This window comes from Mobula hypostoma, chromosome 3, assembly GCF_963921235.1.
Source record: "Mobula hypostoma chromosome 3, sMobHyp1.1, whole genome shotgun sequence".
Lineage (NCBI taxonomy): Eukaryota > Metazoa > Chordata > Chondrichthyes > Myliobatiformes > Myliobatidae > Mobula > Mobula hypostoma.
In genome coordinates, this window is record NC_086099.1 from 95299935 (window position 1) to 95319626 (window position 19692).

Below are 19692 nucleotides of genomic sequence, written 5' to 3' on the forward strand. Positions count from 1 at the left end.
GTATATGAAAAAGTATATATGTATATATTAAATGGTTAAATTAAAAATAGTGCAAAACAGAAATAATTTTTTAAAAGTGAGGTAGTGTTCATGAGTTCAATGTCCATTTAGGAGTCAGATGACAGAGGGGTAGAAGCTGTTCCTAAATCACTGATTGTGTGTCTTCAGGATTCTGTACCTCCTTTCTGATGGTAACAGTGAAAAGAGGGCATGTCCAGGGTGATGGGGCTCCTTAATGATGGATACGGCCTTTCTAAGACACCGCTCCTTGAAAATGTCCTGGATACTACTGAGGCTAGTACCCAAGATGGAGCTGACTAATTTTACAACTTTCTGTAGCTTGTTTCGATCCTGCGCAGTAGCCCCCCACCTGATTTTAAGGGTTTCCCTGCTAGACTTAGATGAATACAGAAGTGTAAACCCCCAGGAACAATCCTTGGCTGTAGGACACCTTTGCGCATTATAAATTAATATATTGTTACTTTTGTTGTTTCACCTTAGACTAAATCTGACCCTAACTTTTTGTACCTTCATGCCATTTACTATTCAAGAAGTAGTCCATGTATCAGGGGAGGAGAAAACATTCCTTTGCTAAATCTTCTAACAGTAGTGCTAGTGGGCGCACTCCACTGAAATTAACATATCTTAAATTCTTAATTCAATGGAAGATGGCTTGTTTCGCTATGCTATTCGACCAACAGGGAAATTTGTGTTAGAAGGGAATTCTGGTTCAATGGGCCATAAGTGCATTAGGGTTAGGGTTAGGGTTTGCTTGCCTTACACAGACTGGCTTGGTTACAAAAAAAACTCAGCAATTTTATGAAAGTGTTTACCAGAAAAACTGATTAAATATTATGTAATACCAAGTTAGGTATGATACAGACAGTATCTCAAAACAAAATATGGAACAAACAGCAAATATATTTGGATGCATTCAGTTATAAGCTTGAATTACATTCTGTACAAAACAGTCTTGGTTATCTGCACACACAGAGAATATTCTTTCTTGCGTATTTACTTCACTCACTTTCCGGAATACATTGTGGAGACTGTTGTATTCAACAGTTCAGAATTTTAGCTCTTTATAATTGTCAGTAAAATATATTCTTTTCAAACTACGCACAGCCTGTAACTGCAGGCTGATATTTTTTAAGTACCAAGCAACACATGCAGCCTGACGTTCATGCACCACCAGTCTTTCCAAGAACTGCTTGTTTTAGACTCAGAGAGTTAAAACAGACAATAGAAACAGACAATTAAAACGACGCACATTCATCAGACTTACAGCCAGCTTCTCTTCAGCTAAAGCCAGTTTCCTCACACCAAGGCACGACCTCCTCTGCAACTGCTTTTCTTTCAGTACAGCCTGACTCTTTTCTGCTGGCAACGTGTACCAGAGGCACTAAGAGCTGGAGTGGAGGAAGGAGAGCTGTGAGCTCAGCCTTGCCCTTGTCTGGGCATGCGTCCCTGTCAAAACAAATAGGACGCAAAGATCTGCGGAGAGGCCGAGAGGCTGCATTCCACAGCATTGTTAAGGCTGAATATATTAGAAACAGAAAATTGCCAGAGAAAAAGATTCAAGTTCAAAGGTCAGGTATCGAAGTGCATTGTTGAACAGCAATTGTTTGATGGGCAGTAACTGGTGAAACAGGAGACTGTGGTTATGCATTCAGTAAGTGAAAAAAAATCAAAATGATTACACCACAGAAAAAGGATTCAGGAGTGAGGGCACTCCCTCACGAGAAGAAGGAGGCATTTTCATCAAATAAAAGAGGATTCTGATAGAAATGTGGTGGTACAAAGTCTTGTGAGAACCAATGTATAGGATCAGAATTCCCATACGTCCCCCTCCCCCACTTAATTCACCAAGTCTCCTTCTCCAGCATCGTATTATAAAAGGCAATGGTGGCTGCTGCTTACTGTGGGTGGGGAGAAAGGTCATTACGAATCTACTGCTTGCCACTTTCACACTGATCAGGGACAACAACTAAAGAATAATGGTTTTTGAATCACTGTACAACCTGAAATGATGCCACACGTAGAACCTTCCCCGTTTGCTGCCGTCCCCTCACTTAGGACAGCTGCTACTCCAGCTTGACGTCGGAAAATCACGTCACTCCACCCAACATAACTTTCTCTGAGAGCCTCTCGCCATGTTAACTCTTATCAATTGCCTTTGCAAACCCCTCCGTAAGAAGATTCATTCATCCCCTGCTTCGTGCGGACTTGCTGAAAGTAGTGAGACTGAAGCACTACTAGTAAGACCAAAGAAGTGATTGTAGACTTCAGGAAGGGTAAGACAAGGGACCAGTAAGGGCAAGAGCACTCTTCATCAAAATCAGAAGTGGAAAGAATGTGAAATTTAAAGTCCCTGGGTGTCAACATCTCTGAAGATCTATCCTGGGCCTAACTTTTCGATGCAGTTACAAATAAGGCACAACAGTGGATATATTCCATTAGGAGTTTGAGGAGATTTGGTATGTCACCAAAGGCACTTGTAAATTTCTACAGATGTACCATGCATTCTAACTGGCTGCATCACTGACTGATACAGGGGCGGGGGGCATTGCAGAGAATCAAAATAAGCCGCATAAAGTTGTAAACTCAGGCAGCTCCATCATGGGCCCTCGCCTCCCCAGCTTCCTGCACATCTTCAATGAGCAATGGTTCAAAAAGGCAGCATCCATCATCAAGGACCTCCAACACCCAGGACATGGCCTCATCTCATTGCTCCAATCAGAGAGGAGATACAGAAGCCTGAAGACACACACGTAATAATTCAGGAACAGCTTCTTCCCCTCTGCTATCAGATTTCGGAATGGACATTGAACCCGTGAACACTACCTCACTACTTTAATTTAATTTTTACTGTATTTCATAGCTTTTATTATGATGTTTTGCATTGTACTGCTGCTGCATTACAACAAATTTCATGACACATGCTGGTGATACTAAAGCTAATTCTGATTGAAGCTAATTCTGCAGTTGGGTGTGCATCTTTCAGAGTTCGTGGATATTCAGCTTGAATTTCTGCAGCACCATTTGGCTCCAGACCTCAGTATGTATTTGGCACAAATGTGAATGAAGGAACTGAATTCCAGAGGATGAAGGTTTTGGGGGGGGTGGGTGGAATGGAGATTGGTGAGAGTGAATGCTCCAATCAGGATTTGATGGGAGTGTGGCATCAAGAAGCCTTAGTAAAGCTGAAGCCACTGGGATTGAAAGGAAATCACTCCTCTTCCGGAAGGCATTTGTAACATTGAGGAAATGATGTTTCCTGAACGTGACAAATTACAGTGGTTGTTGGGAGGTCAATCACTTTATCTCCCATGACAATGCTGCGGGAATTCTTCAGCAAATTGATTGTTCTGCCAAGTGTGCTAGGACTGCATCTGTTTTATCACCAATTTACCTTCCAGGATGAGGTCAAACATGGGGACGTTTGCTGATTACTGCACAATACCAAATTCTTTAGTAAGTGAAGCAGCCCTTCCCAAATTAAACAAGTGTTGAACAACAACCAGCTTGGGCTGAAGGTGCCATTCTCAGCATTATTCACCTGGAGTCCAGTCCAGCCTCCTTCCCTTGACGTTCATGGGCAGCATCAACACAAGACCAGAAATGGTAATATTCACTGTGATCGCACTGCTGAAGTAATTGTTGAATAAACGTAGTGGCCTGTGCCTACAAGCAGCAAGTTCGTTCAGGTTTATTGTCATTCCACCACACACATGTATACTGCTAAACGAGACAATGTTCCTCCAGACCAAGGTGTGGAACACAGTACATGTAACTCACGTACATAACAAATACTATCACAAATAAGGGGGAGTGAGGGAACATTGACTCAGACCATGAGAGGCCTGCGACGGGCATTTTCATGCCTTACAAGGCACAGATTGGAAGTCTGTGTGGGGCACCACTCCTCGCACAGACACTAGAGCAATGTGTGGTTACGTGCCTTGCTCAAGGACACAAACACGCTGCCACAGCTGAGGCTCGAACTAACCCTAACCCTAATGCGTTCAGATCACTAGATGAACACCTTAACCACTCGGCCACGGGCCCAACACCATCACAAATAAACTAACAAGTAATATGGTGCATTTACGACACAAGTTAAAAAGTAAACAGTATAACGCTACTGGCACTTCATACCTGATGACACCAGCATGATAGCAGGGATTTCAGTAGTCTTAAGAACACGCTGTTTCCCATCCTAACAGTTCTTGTCCTAATGGTAGGGGGTCAAAGAAATTGTTGGATGGATGGGAGGGATCTCTGACAATACCAACGGGCCTGCACACGCAGCGCTCCTAATAAATATCTCTAATGGATGGAAGAGGGACGCCAATGATCCTCTCAGCAGTCCTTGCGATTCTTTGTAGGTACTTGCGGTCAGATGCCTTACAAATCCCACGCCAGGTGGTGATGCAGCTGGCCAGGACACTCTCGATAGTGCTCCTGGAAAAAATGGTTAAAACGTGGGGGGGGGGGAAGCATCACTCGCCTCAAGAAGTGGAGATGCTGCTGTGCTTTCTTGACTAGTGAAGTAGTGTGGAGGGACCAGGTGAGATCATCCGTAATGAGCACTCCTAGAAACTTGGTGCTCCACAGAGGAGCCTGCACCTCCCTAAGGTCTGCAATCATCTCTCTGGGCTTGTCCACATTGAGACTCAAGTTGTTGTGCTCACACCATTCTACAAACTGCTCCATCTCCTCTCTGTCGTCATTGCTGATGAGGCCCACCACTGTTGTCATCAGTGAACTTGTCGATTTGGTTTGAACTGGACCGAGCAGTGAAGTCTTGCGTTAGAAGTGTGAACAGCAGCGGACTGAGTACGCAGCCCTGGGGAGTGCCAGCACTCAGCGGGATGGAGCTAGAATTGCTTCCGCCAACATGGACTGACTGTGGTCTTTCTGTCAAGAAGTCCAGGATCTAGTTACAGAGAAAAAGGAGTGTTGAGACTCAACGAGGACAGTTACCCACTAGCTTTTGAGATATGATTGCAATGAATGCCAAACTGAAGTCAATAAACAGCAGCCTGGCATATGAGGCTCCATTTTCCAGGTGAGACAGGACGGAGTGGAGTGCGGAGGCTACGGTGTCATCAGTGGACTGATTTGAACGATAAGCTAACTGGAAAGGGTTCAGTGTAGCAGGAAGATAGGATTTGATGTGGTCCACTACCAGCTGCTCAAGGCACATCATTGTTGTTGAGGTCAGTGCTGCTGGACAGTAGCAAAGTCTGAACCACATACAGAAATCGTCAATGAGTGATAGATAATAAAATACTCCTCCAGTGCAAAGTAATGACAGTTTCTAGCAGAGTGACACCAACATACACACGTCAGTGTCCAGTACCATGTATAAAACATAGAACAGTATAGCACAGGCCCTTCAGCCATTCAAGCCCACACTGACCGCAATGCCAATCTAACTAATCCCATCAGCCTGTGCCTATATTTCACACCATCACATTCTCCAGCAGAGGGTATTACCAGTCCAAAATCTGGGTATCCCGTGGCTAAAGAGTGCCCTCCTGACATCCCAAAGCCTTTCCACCATCCGTAAGGCACAGGTTAGGAGCACAATGGAATATTCTCCTCTCACCTGGAGGAGTACAGCTCCAATACACACATCCAGGACAAAGAAGTGTGCTTGACTCACAGCATATCCAGCACTCTACACGTTTATTTGATCTTCCTTTGGCAGCAGAAAGAATATTTAAGGGCAAGTTCTCAAACAGGGCACCAAGGTCTACCTGTCATCTGCAGCAACCACTCTCCTGTATACGTGGAGACATCAAAGGAAGGAAAGAAAAACATCAAAACTCTTCCTAGCTCAGCAGCAGGATAGGTGAAGCAATGACAATGCCCTCACTTGGGTAAACATCTCTAATATCAAGGCCGTGGTCATGCTGAACCAATCCTGTAGTGTAGGCCACAAAGTCTGCATGCCTAATGCCAGACTCCTGCAGTAAAGACTCTGGAGATGGCACTGCCATCATAATTGATTTCTAGATGTTGTCAAAACCTCCTTCAGAAGTCCCAACATCCCCACCGACTCCTGGGAATCCTAGACCTAAAACTACTCAGACTGGCAGAGAGAGGCCCCTGGGAAAGCTCTAACCAATTAGATTATATCTGGTAGGAGCCACGTGGAGACCAGGCACAAAGAGAGGAAAGACCACATTCCATCCCAGACAACCTCCCACCAGCCACCGTCAAGCCCCACCAGCTGCAGGGTCTGAGAATCCCTCCTCTACTGGAAGCAAGTAACCCCAACGGCTGAGGGACCTCCCAAATGATAAGGTGAAGTCCAAAAGAAAAATGCCTCAACAAAAAAGGAGTTTAACAGCAGTAAAAACTTCAAAGCTCAGCTCCTCAAACGGTTGATACTAATTTAATATCAAGTTGCAAGTGGATATTGCAAAATGTAATTTCTGTTTAGTGTCAATCCTTGAGACATTCAGATGAGGTTATATGAACACACCCAAATATTTTTGAACAATTATAACTGAGAACTATGACTAGCAACATTAAACACTTCACAATTAATTTGCTTTGCATTATGTTTTTCTCAGCCCCAAGAAAATAATCACATAGCAATACTTCAAATAATTATGTCTACCTGTGCTGAAGATAAACCTGTGACCACTACAGCTTTACCTAAGTTGTATGTTGAACTTGATCTAAAAGCTACTGTAAAGCAACAAGTTGAACTCGCCCCCTGAGGTGAGTGGGAGGCAAACTATTCCAATGTCAGCAACGCAAGCCCAGCAACATTCCCCAGGTCCACCCAGCACCAGCAGCCATATTGACCTTTTGACTCTGCAGGCTGGATCTTTACAAACTGCATAATTGGAAAGAGAACACCTTCCAGTTGCATGATGTCAGTCTCTCTCCTGACAAAATGCAAGAAGACACAGACACACACACACCCACGAAAAGCAGGACAACAAACCTGACACCAAATATTCGGTGTCCCTGCCAAAGAAAGATATAGGGCAATCTCAGCGGTGCAAGGGAAAACAAATATCAGAAGGAGAAAGACAATTACTTTTCTCCTAAAAAAAAATCAGAATCAGGTTTATTATCACCAGCATGTAATGTGAAATTTGTTAACTTAGCAGCAGCTGTTCAATGCAATACATAACATAGAAGATAAAAATAATAAAAAATAAGTAAATCAATTACAATATACATATTGAGCAATAGATTAAAAATCATGCAAAAAACAGAAATACTATATATTTAAAAAGTGAGGTAGTGTCCAAGGGTTCAATGTCCATTTAGGAATCAGATGGCAGAGGAGAAGAAGGTGTTCCTGAATCGATGAGTGTGTGCCTTCAGGCTTCTGTACCTCCTGCCTGATGGTAACAGTGAGAAAAGGGCATGCCCTGGGTGCTGGGGGTCCTTAATAATGGACGCTGCCTTTCTGAGACACAGCTCCTTGAAGATGTCCCAGGTACTTTGTAGGTCAGTACCCAAGATGAGCCGACTAAGTTTACAACCCTCTGTGCTTCTTTCAGTCCTGTGCAGTAGCGCCCCCCCCCCGCCCACTCCATACCAGACAGTGATGCAGCCTGTCAGAATGCTCTCCACGGTACATCTATAGAAGTTTTTGAGTGTATTTGTTGACATACCAAATCTCTTCAAACTCCTAATGAAGTATAGTCGCTGTCTTGCCTTCTTTATAACTGCATCAATATTTTGGGACCAGGTTAGATCCTGAGAGATCTTGACACCCAGGAACTTGAAACTGCTCACTCTCTCCACTTCTGATCCCTCTATAAGGATTGGTATCTGTTCCTTTGTCGTACCCTTCCTGAAGTCCATAATCAGCTCTTTCATCTTACTGATGCTGAGTGCCAGGTTGTTGCTGCAGCACCACTCCACTAGTTGGCATATCTCACTCCTATACACCCTCTTGTCACCACCTGAGATTCTACCAACAATGGTTTCAATGGACAAAAGTGAGATGGAAGGTAGAGAGGTTTCAAGAGAGACCTTTGGAGACTCTGATTAAAAATTAGAGCTGGTCTCTAATCAAAAATAAAACAGAAATTTAATGCCATTCATTCCATTATATTATAAGTCAATAACCTTAAGTTTTGTATTTCATCTTTTTATGTTCAAATATTAAAAGTGCCCAATTAGTTATCCAATGAGGATGTCTGCCTCCTTCACTTTTACAGCCAGAGATTGACACACCCACACCACCACCTGGGTTATGATTTTTTAAAAATTTTCTTTTGGTTTTGACCTCCCTTTAAGGAAAGTACATCCTGCCCATCTGTCTATTTAGGCCATCCTTGATTTACTAACTTAATTAAATCTCCTTTCAGTGTCATCTGTTCCAAAGAAAACATCCCCAGCTGAGCTCGCCTTTCCCCATAACTAAAATTCTCCAATCCTGGCAACATCCTCATAAACCCTCCTTGTAACCTTGCTAGTGATATCACTTGTCTCCTGTAATATAATCACTAACGCTCCAGCTGTGGCCTAACCAGTGTGTTATACTGTTGCAGTGTGTATTATAGGCCTTGGCCAAGGGAGCACTGAATTGTGTCCAACTTTATAACGACTTTGCTTGCCTGTCCTACTACTTTCAGGGGGCTGCGCACACATTCTTCGTGGCCACTGTGTTCCTACTCACATCGCAGTATCTTACTATGGATTTCCTTATCTCGTTTGCCCTCAGCATTACCTCACAATTCTCCAGACTGAACTTTATTTGCCATTCTTCTGTCCACTTAATTACATTTGCTGATACCTTCCTGCACATAATCTTTTTTCCTTCAACTTGAAGGTCAGTAACTTTATCATTTGAAAGCTTTTTAATCGCCACCCCTGTAATTTAGTCTATCCAGATTGTGCTAAGAGATAAAGTGCTATCAAATTTCACTAAATCTAAAATTATAATGAAAAATGACTCTGCAAACTTATCAGAAATTGTACTCCATCAGAAATAGTATGTTAAAACCATTCACACTTACTCTTTAAGTGTAACATAACCTAATCTAAAGAATACATCTTGCATATTTACTAGCAACTAAAATATTGAAAATTCTTGCATTGAACCAGCAGGTATAGTAAAACTCTGATAGTCTGCTATCCAACTATTTGAAAATCTCTCTGGTTTGACATCTGGCTCACCAAGTAATGTTTATTGTATTTCTTTTTCATCCCCCCGGATCTTACTTCAATATATCTGGGTCCTAGTTCCCTTTTTCCTTTTCATTCAAAAGGGTCTCAGCTCTTCTGTTCTTTTCCTTCTTACCTGAGCTCCTTTTCATAAACTCCCTTTTCCCTCATCGCATACTCTTGCACTCCAGGGTCCTGTTCCTATACTCCCTCTCAATAAAAAATAAAAACCTGCTTCAGTAAAAAAAATTACTATACTATAATAATATCCAATGTAAAATGAGGTATTAATAGAAATAACAGTCAATAGTCTGGAAGATCTGCCAATTCATAACCACCAAAGACCCAAATGTGCAGAATTATAAGAGTTTCATTGTAGTTTGATGTGGTTTTAAATGATGTAAGTGTTAAGTTTTGTACCTTCGGAGGAAGTCCAGAAACGTGGGTCTAACTTCGTTTACTTTAAGTGGGGCGCGCACATATCACATGGTAGTGTGATGATGTATGCAATTAACATATTTATACACATACCATTAATGAATTATTTTAAATGAACAAGAAAGCTTAATCTATACACACACACACACACACACACACACAAGATTACTTGTATATTAAATATACAACAATAATTTCACTTATTTGTTGCAATTTATTCTCTTTGAAAGTGATACCAGCTGAAATAGGACAGATTTAACACACCAAACCATACAAAACACTAATTCAATATACATAATTATACATCTCCTACTTTACTCCTTCACATAAACAAAACTGTTACTGTATATGATGGAAATTATGTTAAGTTGTTAAACAGCATTTAACCATTAAAACAATGTCCTGGAGCAATGGGAGACTCTCAGTGGAAGCAGAGGCAATCGTGATCCTTCAGATTAGGCGTTTTGCTGTCCAGATGCCAGCACAGCAATAATTAGATTGTGAGGAACGTCCACCATGTGTGGATACAAGAGGAAGGTGGGAAGCAGTAAATGGAAAAAATGAGGATCAATATTTATTTTCAGAGCTGGATGCAGGCCAGGCAGATAATTGTGAGGTCATTTTGTAACAAACCTCTTGTTCTAATGGTAAATTATACAGTCTATGGAGGAAATACCCCAATAACTTTTTTATTTTGATTACCTAAGCGTGTAATATTCATGCATTTCAAGGTAGACCCTATGATACAGAGTCTGCAGCTATAGTCAGAACAACTCCATCTCCATACCAAATGTAATTTACTATAAATGACCCATTGCTTTTATAATTGGAATCAATCAACCACTCTGGCTAGGAAAGTATAGTTAATATTCTTATCACAAGAAAGAGCAAATCTGCAGATGCTGGAAATCCAAGTAAGACACACAAAATGCTGAAGGAACTCAGCAGGCCAGGCCACGGCCCCACTGAAGGGTCTCGGCCCGAGACATCGACTGCACTCTTTTCCATAGATGCTGCCTAATCTGCGGAATTCCTCTAGCATTTCGTGTGTCTTAATATTCTTAAGATTTATTACAACACCAGACAGTTATCTCTAAGGGGCCTATTTCCATGCTATATGAATCTATGACTCTAAAAGTAAGTATGAAGGGTTAGGGGATTTTAAACAACCATGTCCTTTTCAGATGACCTCAGCAAGACTGAGAGCATGGGTTCTGCACCCCAAGTGATGATTGATTAACACCCTGAAGTACCAGGTTCAATATTTCATGAAACAATAAAATGAAATGAAGCATCTGTTGATTGAGATGGCTATTCAAGTTCCCTTGGCTTCCAAGTCAGCACTCCAGCCTCAATAATGGCACCAAAAATATTCAGATTAACAATTTTTAACTTGTGGATTACGCTGTGTTGATGACACAAAATGGCAGCAATTTCTCAATATGCGACACAGAATGGCAGCTGTGTTCAAAATTAGAGATCAATTTATTAAAGTATATATACAATATATATCCTTAAGATTCATCTTAATCAAGAGGGAAAGGGGCTTATTGTGCTGTTGTCATTTTGTTTTGTTGTCGTTATTGCTGCTTGTTTGTTGAACATTGTGGGCATGCTATGTCAGTGCAGGAATATGTGGCAACACAAACTACCTCCAGCATATCCTTAGGTGTTTTGGTTGCAAATGCAAACAACACATTTCACTGTATGTTTCTATGTACATGTTATAAATAAGTCCAAATCTAAATCCACCAATCATCCACTCACTGTTTTACCATGGCCCGTCAGCTCCAGACAACATCAGCCAATAAAAAGACACAGCACAAACATCACCACTACGTTTAAGACCTGAGATGAGAATAACTGAAGTTGAGATGACTACTCATTGTGGTAGAAGAGAGTAGGGTAAATGAGGTCACTTGAATTAAGGGCAAAACTCTCCACTGGCTAATGTGATTCTAGTCCATCAGCAGATGTTTGTGGTTATTGGATATCAGTCACCTCTGCTCCAGATTATTATTTTAGATGCTCTTTAGTGGTGGTAGAAAGACTTTGGGGAGTTAGGAAATGAGACGCTCAGTGAAGAATATCTGATCTCTAACCCGCTCTTCCAGCCACAGAATTTTTGCATTTGTCAGCAGTGACTGCAAACATCTCCCCAGATACTGGGCTGTTTGAGATCGGTGATGTCACTCACCATACACGACCCGGAGATCATTTTCCTGCGGGCATTCACAGTAAATACAAGAAACGCAATAGAATCAATGAAAAACCACCCCAACAGGACGGACAACAACCAATGTGCAGAAGACAATGAACTGTGCAAGTGCAAAAGAAAGAAGAAAATATAAATAAATGAGCAATAACTATCAAGAACATGAGATGAAGAGTTCTTAAAGGTGAGTCTATAGGTTATGGGAACAGTTCAGTGCTGTGGCCAGTAAAGCTCAGTGAAGCTATCCCTTTTGGTTCAAGAACCTCTGGTTCAGGGGAAATAACTATTCCTGAACCTGGTGGTGAGAGCCCTCAAGCTCCTGTTCCTTCTTCCTGATGGCATCAGCAAAAAGAGTGCATGGTGCCAGTGGCGGGGGGTCCTTGATGATGCATGCTGCTTTTTTGCAACAGCGCTCCATCTAGATGCGCTCAGTGGTGGGGGAGTGTTTTACCTGTGAGGGACTAGGCTGTGGCCACTACTTTTTGTAGGATTTTCATTCAAGGGCATTGGTGTTTCCATACCAGGTTGTGATGCAACCAGTTAATATACCGTTCACCACACATCTACAGAGGTTTGTCAAAGTCTTAGATGTCATGCCAAATCTTCACAAACTTCTAAGAAAGTAGAGTCACTGCCATGCTTTCTTCGCAAGCTTCTTCATAAAGTTGCTGAACGTACTTCTCAGCCCAAGCCTGAAGGTGTGCAGTTCCTGCTGCATGAGCAGGGCAGCTTCACTTTCAGAAAAACTGGGAAAAGGGGTGATCCCTGAGCAATGATGTTGTTAATGAAGTCGATGAATACAATTGGCCCAACACCATTAAATGGATAAACAGCCAGAATAATTACAACCATTTTCCTTTGACCAAGTTATGATTCCAGCCATTATCACTGACTCTCATGATTATCACTGACTTCAGTTTTACTTCATTTTTTTTTAGTGTAATGCTTGGTTAAACAGTTACCTTGACAACAACTGCTCTCATCTTGCTCTTGGAATTAAGCTCCTTTGTCTCTATTCGGACAAATACTGTAATAAGACTCGCAGCCTCCCTCTGCTGCCTGACATGAGGTTTATCCCCAGCACACTCCACTCTTGTTTCTAACTTTGAGACATTATTCTTTGCCTTTTACAAAACTTGTTCTCATTTCTGCCAAATGAACTTGTTCTTCCTTTTGACAAACACTGTAGTACTTGCTTCACCAAGGAGGCGATTGTTTGACAGTAAAATGCTCCTTTTTGTTGCCAAGATGAAAATGCAGTAAGCTGCAGATAGTACAAAGAATGGTGAATGTGGCAGCTTGCTATCTTCAAACAACTGGACAATTCTTGCTTCTTAGTTTTAGGGTTTCTGTCTCCACACGCTGAACTTTTGAACTCAGGAAGGGGGAGTTCCCACCTTGTCATTTCCACACACCTCTCAATGGCACAGGTAAGGCAGCAGCCTACTAGCCTGTTTATCATCAGTGATGGTGGATAAGACAAAGGAATTAAAATAAAGAGGTGCTTACCTGAAATCCAACACCACTAAGCTCAAGAACAGCTACTTCCCTTCTACCCTTTGGTTCTTGAACCAACCGGTAAATTCCTGCTCACTCTTGTTTAGGACCACTCTGATCACTGAGTCATAGAAGACCACAGCACAGTAACAGGTCCTACAGCTCATCTAGTCTGTGCTGAACCATTAATCTGCTTAAGTCCCACTGATGTGTACCTAGACCACAGCCTTCCATACCTCTCTCATCCATGTACCTATTCAAATTTCTCTTAAATGTTGCAATCAAACCCACACCCACCATTAGCCCTGGCACCTCGTTCCATTCTTGCGGCTCATTCCTCACACGACCCTTGGAGTAAAGAAGCTCTCCCTGCCACTCCCCATTGCCCATAAACATTTCAACCTTTCACCCTTAACCCATGACCTCTAGTTCTAGTCTTACCCAACCACAGTGGAAAAAGCCTGCTTGCATTTATTCTCAGACATCCCACCTCTCCTGGAAGTTCCGGGAGTCTCCCGCATATAAATAGTGGCTCCCTGATGCCCGCAAATTATATACAATATCACGGAAATCAATTTTTTTGAGAGACAGTGAGTGAGTGAGAGAAAGCGAGAGCGCGCCAGAGAGCAAGAGAGAAAGCAAGAGTGCGAGAGAGAAAGCAAGCGAGAGAGAGCGCGAGCGAGAGAGTGCAAGAGAGAAAGCAAGCGCGAGAGAGAGCGCGCCATGGCAGAGTGTTCCAAAAAAATATAAAACGTACCTCACCCCAGACTACACTAAAGTGTACCCCTAATAGAGGTCAAAAATAATGACAGTGTTGCTCGCTGCACTGTTTGCAACAATGACTTTTCTATTGCCCATGGTGAGTTAAAATGTAAAAGACATGTTAAGGTGAGCTTAACAGGCGTCATTCGTTCATTAGCATAGCTAACATTAATTAAACTAGCTGGCTAGCTGCTAAGGAGCTACTCTATTGCAGACATCCCACCTCTCCCGGAAGTCTCCCGCAAATTGATGGTGCTACCTCCCTGAAGTGAGTTTTTGCAGGGTGGGATGTCTGTATTCTGTCTATACCCCCTCATAATTTTGCATAGTTCTATCAAATCTCCTCTCAATCTTCTACACTCTAGGGAATAAAGTTCTAACCGATTCAATCTCTCCCTATAACTCAGGTCCACAAGACCCAGCAACATCCTTGTAAATTTTCTTTGCACTGTTTCGATCTTTTTTACATATTTTCCGAGGGTAGGTAACCAAAATTGCACACAGAATTCCAAATTCGGCCTCACCATGGGCTTATACAACTTCAACATAACATTCCAATTCCTGTATTCAATACATTGATTTATTAGGTCTACCTGTGACACCACCTTCAATTGTGAATCTGTATTCCCAGATGCCTCTGTCCTCAGTGCCCTGCTGCTCACCATGTACAACCTACCCTGGTTTGTCCTCCCAATATACAACACCTCGTACTTGCTTGCATTAAATGCTATCTGCCATTTTCCCAGCTGGTTCAAATCCCACTGCAAGCTCTAATAGTCTTCCTCACTGTCCACTACACCCCCAGTCTCGATGTCATCTGCAAATTTGCTGATCGAGTCGACCACATTATCATCCAGATCCTTGATATAGATCACAAATAAAAATGGGCTGAGCACAGGCCTCCAGTCAGAGAGGCAACCATCTACTACCACTCTCTGCTTCTCTCTCGAAGTCTATTTACTACTTCATGTTGAATGCCAAGCCACTGAATCTTCATGACCAACCTTTCATGCGGGTCCTTGTCAAAGGAATTGCATATAGACAACATCCACTGCCTTGCCTTCATCAACTTTCCTGATAACCTCTTCGAAAAACTACAGGATTGGTTAGATATGACTTACCATGAACAAAGCCATGTTGACTATCCTTAATCAGACCCTGTCTATCCAAATACTTATATATTTGGTTCCTGAGAATACTTTCCAATAACCTTCCCACTACTGATGTCAGGCTCACTGCTCTATTATTTCCTGGTTTATTCTTGGAGCCTTTTTTAAACAACGGATCAGCACTAGCTATCCTCCAATTCTCCAGCACCTCACTTGTGGCTAAGATGTTTTAAATATCTCTGCTAGGGCTGCTGGAATTTCTGCACTAAGCTCCCACAGGGTCCAAGGGAACACCTTGTCAGGTTCTGGGGATTTATCCACCCTGATTTTCCTCAAGACAGCAAACATCTTCTCCTCTGTAATTTGTACAAGGTCTATGACCTTGCTGCTGTTTGCCTCACTGCTATAGACTGTGTCCGACTCCTGAGTAAATACTGATGCAAAAAGCACATTTAAAATCTCCCCCATCTCATTCCTTGCTATACTTTTGCTCTTAAAATATCTGCAGGAGCCCTTAGAATCCTCCTTCACCTTGTCTGCTAGAGCAACCCCGCGTCTTCTTTTAGCCCTCCTGATTTCCTTAAGTGCTCTCCTGCATTTCTTATACTCAAGCGTCTAATTTGTTCGCTATACACCTTATTTTTCTTAACCAGGACCTCAATATTTCTCGAAAACCAAGTTTCCATAAACCTGTTATCCTTGCCTTTTATTCTGACAAGAACATACAAACACTGTACTGAGCTCAGAAAAATAGCGGGCTATGGGTAAAGCCTAGGTAGTTCTAAGGTAGGGATATGTTCAGCACAGCTTTGTGGGCTGAAGGGCCTGTACTGTGATGTATGTTTTCAAGTTATGTTCTATGTTCCAAAATTTCACTTTTGAAGGCCTCCCATTGACCGAGTACACCTTTGCCAGAAAACAACCTGTCCCAATCCACACTTACCAGATCCGTTCTGATACCATCAAAATCGATCCTTCTCCAATATAGAATCTCAACCCAAGCACCAGACCTATCCTTTTCCATAACTACCTTGAAACCAATGGCATTATGATCACTAGATCCAAATGGTTCTGGTACACAAACTTCTGTCACCTGGCTTGTCTCATTCCCTAATAGGAGATCTGGTATCAGACTTTCTCTCTCATTGGGACCTCTGTACTGAAACTTTCCTGAACACATTTGACAAACTCTATTCCATCTAGACATTTTACAGTATTGGCGCCCCAGTCAATATGTGGAAAGTTAAAATCACCTACTATCACAACCTTATGATTCTTGCAACAGTCTCTGATCTCTGTACAAATTTGCTCCTCTAAATCCTGTAGATTACTGGGTGGTCTATAATTTAATCCCATTAATGTGTTCATACTTTTCTTATTAACACACACAAAATGCTGGAGGAACTCAGCATTAGGAAAAGAGTACAGTCGACGTTTTGGGCTGAGACCCTTTATCAGGACTTCTCTTATTCCTCAGTTCTGCCCATAAAGCCTAACTAGACGAGTTCTCCAGTCTGTCCTGACTGGGCACTGCCATGACATTTTCCTTGACGAGTAATGCCACCCCTCCCCCTTTAATCTCTCCCGCTCTAGCACGTCTAAAACAAGGGAACCCCGGAACATTGAGCTGCTAGTCCTGCTCCTCCTGCATCCAAGTCTCACTAATGGCTACGATATCATAACTCCATGCCTTGAGCTCACCCGCCTTTCCTACAATACTCCTTGCTTTGAAATATACACTACTCAGAACATTTGCCCCACCATACCCAACATTTTGATTCCTGACTTTGATTGTAGGTTTAACAGCATCTGTCTCCACAACCACACCATATCTTTTCTGACACTCTGGTTCCTATCCCCCTGGAACTTTAGTTTAAACCACCCCATGCAGCCTTAGTAAACCTTCTTACTGGGATATTAGTCCCCCTCCAGTTCAGATGCAAACCATCACTTCTGTACAGGTCCCACCTTCCCTGGAAGAGAGCCCAAAGATCCAAAAATCTGAAGCCCCTCCTATACCAACTCTTTAGCTACATGTTAAACTGTATGATCTTCCCATTTCTGGCCTGACTAGCACTTGGCACAGGTAGCAATACTGAGATAACATCCCTGGATGTCCTGTCCTTTAACTTAGCACCTATCTCCCTGAACTCACTTTGCAGACCTCGTCACCCACCCTACCCACGTGGACCACGACCTCTGGCTGCTCACCCTCCCACTTAAGAATGCTGTGGACTCGATCTCTGATGTTCCTGATCCTGGCACCCAGGAGGCAACAAACCAGCTGGGAATCTCGTTCTCCTCCACAGAACCTCTTTTCTATTCCCCTAACCAATGAATCATTTATTATTATAGCTCACCTCTTCTCCTCCCTTCCCTTCTGAGCCACAGAGTCAGACTCAGTGCCAGAAACCTGCTTGCTGCCGAAAGGTCGCAGCCTGAAATGTGGATTGTACTTTTCCCCATAGACGCTGCCTGGTCTGCTGAGTTCCTCCAGCATTTTGTGTGTGTTGCTGCAGCTTCTCCCAGGTATGTCATTTCTTCCCTCCTCCCTAACAGTATCCAAAGTGGTATATCTATTATGGAGAGGGAGGGGAACAGCCACAGGGGTACTCTGCACTGACTACCTGTTCCCTTTCACTCTTCTGACAGTCACTCTACACTTAAATGGACTTTGTTTCTTTGTTATAATTGTGTTCTTTCTTGTAAAAATTATGTAATATTTATGTTTAATTTTTGTTTATCTTGTGAATAATGCTTATGTGCTCATGATGTTACTGCAAGGAAGCCTTTCATTGCACATGTGCATTTGGTAATAAACTCAACGTTGACCTTGTACATTTCAAATCAAAAAGACCATTGACTTAGATAATTCCTTATGCATTTACAGAAAGAAAGCAAAGCATTTTTTTTCCCAGTAGCTGGGAGAAATTATTTATCACTTAACTCCAGAGCATGAGGCACACAGATCTGAGTTAAAAAGTAAAATTTTCCCTACATCAGAGGGAGTTCTTGTATGTTTCAATTCGAGTAGAACACGCAGGAAGGAGATAAAATGGTCTGTTTCCACATTAGAACAAACTTTTAAGAGGTACTTATTGTGTCATGGAGCAATCACTGCTGTTCCTTACAAACAGATGCATGTCCATGCCAGACAAAATACAAGCTGATTTTTAAACAACTGGAAATTGTATGACCACTTTGTTCCCAAACGCCCTCAAAAGTGCGTGCAGAAAATTCATTGTTACATGTCAATGAGGAACAGCATACTCATCATAACTGGGATCACTATAAAGCCAAACACAGTTTTTGGTCATTATTTTCTTCTCATCTTCAGGGAATCACCAAATGAATGACTAAATAATTGCTGTACTATTACGCCCTTGCTGACCTCCCATGGTCATTCCTTAGCAAGAGCTGTGTACAATTGCATTCTGCCGAACCAGAAGGTTCATCAATGATGAATCAACTCAAGACTGGCAGCCATACATTTGCTGTTTGATTTAAAAGAGGCTTCTTGATCTTCCTACAAATATTGACACAGACCTAGAAATCCCTTGTCATGATGTCAGAAAGGATAATTAACTCAAAGGCCAAGAAAGCTCATACTTCTGTGCAGAAATAGAAATGGCATTCTAGGAGAAAAGACAATATGATTAATGACCTTGCAACTCCTGGGACAAGATACCTACTAGGAGCTGGTGTTGCATGAAGGAGTCAAAATCTTCAGAAAAAGAATCATTAGCTCTATCTTTATGAGAACTGTCATTGCACCATACCCCTTTAACTACACAAAACAGATCCAATCATGGAAACGAGGATAAATTCAACATCTCTCCATGAGAGAACTGTAACTCTATTCTCACTCAGTGACATTACTGGTAGTTGTATTCTTACTCAGTGACATTATTGGACCAGACATATCTCTGTTTGATATCCGGTTGATGTAGATGCAAGTATCTTTGCTAAGTCTGAAATAATTTAGCTAAAACTAGCTTCAGCATTCAAGTAGTCAACTAGGATTCTTCAGCACCTTATCACCTGGAATAGCTCTTTATTGTGGAATCAAATTACACTCGGGGAAGTCAATCAGCCCATCATTGGTGTACCGTATCAAAATTAGTTCAAGGAATGCTTTGCAGGTTAAAGTAATGAAGGCACATTTCATAAATGCACTTCTTGAAATAATAATATTAGATGAGAAAAATGAATGGCTGTGGAGTATGGAGCTAAGAGGGAGATTGTTCAGCATGAATTACGTAAACCCATTGTAATCTTCTGTAATTTACAAGGAAGGCATCTAGTTTATGTAATCTAGACAACACAAATTTGAAAACTGTAATTCTATTGTAGCAACTTGGAAATTTAAATCCATTCCAAAAATATCTGGAAATACAAACCTCGTATTTATCAAAATGTCCATGAAAATAGGTGATAGCTGAAACTTAATTGTTTCATTTCTTTGCAAAAGTAAACTCAACCTAGAAATCCACACGCATTGTATCTGGGAGGCTAGATGGG

General features: G+C 42.0%; 1 protein-coding gene across 8 annotated transcripts in view; it reads right to left on the reverse strand.

Moving 5' to 3' along the window:
- shroom3 (shroom family member 3) overlaps nucleotides 1–19692 on the reverse strand; it is a 457480-nt gene that overhangs the window by 53065 nt on the left and 384723 nt on the right. The window contains exon 1 of one of the 8 annotated variants that reach the window (XM_063043480.1): nucleotides 1286–1469. The exons of the other annotated variants lie outside the window; for them this stretch is intronic. The gene's annotated coding sequence lies outside the window, so the exon portion shown is untranslated. Of the gene's footprint in view, nucleotides 1–1285; nucleotides 1470–19692 lie in introns of those variants that run through there. 8 annotated transcript variants of the gene reach the window in all.